Source organism: Olea europaea, chromosome 13, assembly GCF_002742605.1.
Source record: "Olea europaea var. sylvestris chromosome 13, O_europaea_v1, whole genome shotgun sequence".
Taxonomy (NCBI): domain Eukaryota; kingdom Viridiplantae; phylum Streptophyta; class Magnoliopsida; order Lamiales; family Oleaceae; genus Olea; species Olea europaea.
Genome location: NC_036249.1, coordinates 11,901,774 through 11,906,357, shown reverse-complemented (window position 1 = coordinate 11,906,357; position 4,584 = coordinate 11,901,774).

The following is a 4,584-nucleotide window of genomic DNA, read 5'->3' as shown; positions in this document are numbered from 1 at the left end:
CGGTATGAGGCGTTCGCTCATAGGCGTCAATCAGCCGCGTCTGTAGAGTGGGCGAAGAGCTTGTCTCTTTTGAGTTGAATTGACATAAAGTTGATAAGTCACATCATCTAGTCTCATGGAGATGTCGAATCAATTTAAATCTTAGGTACAGGAAAGATCTTGGCATAAATCTCTTTCTGAAATTGGCGGCGGATCCTCTAACCGGGGTCTACTTAACCTCGACCTCGGGGGCGAGGTACTTTTGGTCAGGTACTACTAGGTTGCAGGTATTGCTGACATCACTTCGGAAACACTTCAGATGGGTCTTTACTAGGTCGGAACATATGGTGGTGAGCGTCTGAGGCGTATCAGATCAGTCTCAGATCCGAGCGTAACAGTGGTCCCCCAAGTCCAAGTATGAATATTTATATCACCGGATTGCGACTTGTGGGAGCTTGGGGGTTGATCTTTTGCAGTAATTGAGGTTGTGATCCGAGGTAGATGTGCCAAAGTTTCGTTACTGTGCACAGCGTCCGAGGCGGTGACCATTATGAGACGGCGCGTCAGGTGCGTCAAAGCTTCATAAGGTGCACTAACCCACAGGGCCGACGCGTTGGGAGGGCTAAAACTTTGTAAAGTATGGGAGGGAACGCATCATCCGAGGTGATGACCCACCGGGGGTGTTGCGTCAGATGCGTCCAAACTTTGTAAAGTTGAGTGAGGAGCTCATCTGCCACCGGTGCGTTGAGCCACAGGGCCGACGCGTTGGAAGATGGCTAAAACTTTGTAAAGCATGGGAGGGAACGCAGCATCCGAGACGATGCCCTACCGGGGGTGTCGCATCAAATGCGTCCAAACTTTGTAAAGTTGAGTGAGAAGCTCATCTGCCACCGGTGCGCTGAGCCACAGGGCCGACGCGTTGGGAGATGGCTAAAACTTTGTAAAGCATGGGAGGAAACGCAGCATCGGAGGCAATGCCCCACCGGGGGTGTCGCGTCAGATGCGTCCAAGCTTTGTAAAGTTGAGTGAGGAGCTCATCTACCACCGGTGCGCTAAGCCACAGGGTCGATGCGTTGGGAGATGGCTAAAACTTTGTAAAGCATGGGAGGGAACGCAGCATCCAAGGCGATGCCCCACCGGGGGTGTCGCGTCAGATGTGTCTAAATTTTGTAAAGTTGAGTGAGGAGCTCGATCCGAGGCGATTCAAACATCAAATGATTTGACAACTGTTGCGTGTTTCCAAGGTGACAGTTGGGTGCCATGCCCATTCTTCCAAAAGGCTGTTGCGGCTACTTATTATTATTGACGGCTGGTTGTAACCGAGGTGACGCATTTTAAGTAAGCGTGAATGTTACAGCGACATCTTGGGCGTAGATCAAATCTGGCGTTTCATTTCAACGGCCTAGATTGAAGATGCGATGAACGGCTTAGATTGATCGCATTTGAATTCGACGGTGGAGATTGGATTCGTGTTTCTATAAAAGGAGGACTCTGAGGCTTTCTCAGGCTTTCTACCTTTGCGAAACAAACAATTTACTTTGCTCTCATGTAATTGGCGATTTTCGGCGTTTTCTAAGCAACTCCAGCGAGAAAATTGAACTTCCGGTGACTTTACACCATTTCCGGCTAGGAAAACCTTCAAACTTGTAAGTTTCATACTTTTTAGGGCTTTTAAATTTTGAAAGAATGGCCTTGGAGGGAAGTTCTGGTTCGGGGAGGGGGTTAGAATTAGTAAGGGTGGACGAGCCCGTTGTGGCGACCTCCTCAGAAATAGCTGGGGCAATTATAGGGGGGAAATATATGGAAGCGTCCGAATAGCCCAGCAGATATGTCTGTGCATTGGGGGGCATCGGACTACCCATCTAAATTAAGAGAGGCCGACCTGGGAAGACTTAGGATAGAGTATAGGATCCCTGATAGCATAGATTTGATCCTCCCTGGGCCGGAAGAGAGAGCCTGCTACCCTAGGCCGGACTGTGTGGCCATTAGCGAGGCGATCCTTAGGGCCGAACTTAGGCTGCCAGTTCACCCATTCTTTAGGATGGTACTTAGATCCTACGGGCTAGCCCCGACACAGCTCAATCCGAACTCTTGGAGCCAAATGATGGGCTCCTGGATGTTGTGGAAAGAGGCGTCATTAGGGGTGGAGATGCCCCTCTCCATTTTTCAGACCCTTTATATACCTAAGGTTACTGCCGAAGGGGATAAGACCCGGGGATGGTATTACCTTACCTCATGGGGTTCCCATACTCCATTCGTGCTCGATCTGCCAAGCTCTATCAAAGAATGGAAGAGCTCGTGGTGCTGGGCCGCAGGGCGATGGGGCAAGATGGAGGGGGACCCCCTGGCGCCTCTTACGGTCCCAACGAAGTATTCAACACTTAGTGAGTATAGTTGTTTTTCCTTATATTTCTCTTCGGTTCGAATTGTGCTTAACAGTTACATTTCCTTTGTAGGTGCTCTTCCTCGGTGCGAGTTGTTATCCGAAGACTTTGACACCATCTGCGTCATTTATTAGTTGCCTCAAAAGAAGAGGTCTTACCATAGGCTAATCCGAAAGAACATCCACTTCATTACTCACGATCTGATGGCATCCCAAGGTAACTGGACTGAAGTCTTTGCTTTTTATTCCGAACTCTCAAGACTTGTACTAATTCCTTATTCTCTCTTTCCAGACAACTTTAATAAGAAGATGCCAGTGTGCCCCGACTTCAAGACCATCCAGAAGATGATGGCAGAGGCACGAGCGTTGAAGGCCTCCTCCTCCTCGTACAAAAGGCAAATGGAGGATTTGGTGGAAGCCAGTAAGAGGCTTCAGCCTCCAACGGAGGAAAAGGTACCGGAGGACTCGGAGGCTGACCTTCGGAGGAAGGGCAAGAAGAGTGCCACCATTCCAAAACGTCCAACTGTGGCGAGGCCACCCCCAACTCTGAGGCAGACCACAATTCCCATCGGGTGGCCATTCCGGAGAAAAGGCCCACCCCAACTGAGCCTGTCACTGCCCCGGCCACAACACCCCTCACTGCAGTGCCAAATGAACAAGTGCCAGGGCAGCAGAAGAGGAAGAGGCCCCATCCCTCTAAGGAGGTCGACTTTCTAGGTACCAATCCCGAAGAGCCCGTAAGGGAAGTATTGGAGGCTCTTCCTCCAGAGACAACTGCGATGGAGGTGGTCCACAGCAAATACTGGACAGAGGAGTGGAGGGGACCACACCACCTCCTGCACGGCTAAGGATTTGGTGGTCGCGAACAGCGCCTGCGTGGCTCGAGCCCTGAGTACAAGCATCCGGCTTGAGGGCTTGGTGAAGGATCTGGACTCTAAGAGGGAGGACCTCGCCAAGCGCCTCGAGGAGACGATGCACTACGGGGATGCAGTACGAGCGGCCCAAGCCAAGGCCACGCAGGCTGAGGAGGGGAAGAAGGAGGTTGAGGCCCAGCTAACTGCCGTCAAAGCAGAAGTGGAACGGCTGAAGGAGTTGTACGAGGTGGAGTGCCAAGTGGCTGTCGTGACTCGGCGGCTTGATCACACCAATGAGCACCACAAGCTCGCCACCGAGGTTCTGGAGGTCTCCAACAAAGAGAAGGCAGAGCTGAGGCAGAAGGCAGAGGCTCAGTCAGAGGAGATTGCCTCTTTGAAAGAGGAGTCGGGAGGTGGCAGTCCAGAACTTCATCGACCACTTTGAAGACCATCCCCTGTATGACGACTTGGCCAATTTTCGGGCCTCATGGAGTGCCCAAAGCTTATTAGGTTGACTGAAGGAAGTGTACCCCACTCTGGACATCTCTTCATTGGAGGCAGAGTTCGGGGGGCCAACTGGAGGTCGGCGTGATAGGCTTGTCGAGGAGGCTCCGGAGGCCCAAGAGGCAGCCAATGTAGAAGCCCCTCCAGCAGAGTATGGTTACCTTTTGTAATGGCTTCAGCCTCCTTGTACTTAAATTTATTCAATAAAATGACATTTTTGCTAAGTATTTGCGCTTTTGCTTTTTTATCTTTTCTATCTGTTCATACTTGTATGAATGACAAGCGTCAGACTAATTGCCTTGTGATAATAACCAGTTAATAACTGCGGACCGAACCACTCAAGTTAATATAAGTTTAATCACTTAAGCGAGTATGAAGCGACTCTTAATGCTAACCCGTTAACAATTTGAGATCGGACCACTTAAGTTAATATGAAGCGGACCACTTAAGCAAACATGAAGAGTCCCTTAACGTTAATCAGCTAATAATTGAAGATCGGATCGCTTAAATGAACCTACTGAAGGACTGAGGAAACTATTTACTAACTGATGTGGCTCGGAACCAAAGCTTCATTACTTAAGATAAATTACACCACCCTTTACTAAGGCAATTCCAGCACTTGGGGAATTTTAAAACTGAGATCAGATCAAAACAATCGATTCTTTATAACATACTGAGATCGGATCGGAACAAAGTCTCATCATTGATAGTACTTCCTCAAGTGTTCGATGTTCCACTGATGAGGCAATGCCTTTCCTGCCATATCTTCGATTTCTAAGGTACCAGGTCGGGATTCCCTGCGGATGCGGTAAGGGCCTTCCCAGTTTGGGCCAAACACTCCTGACCCGGTTGGTTTTGAAGATT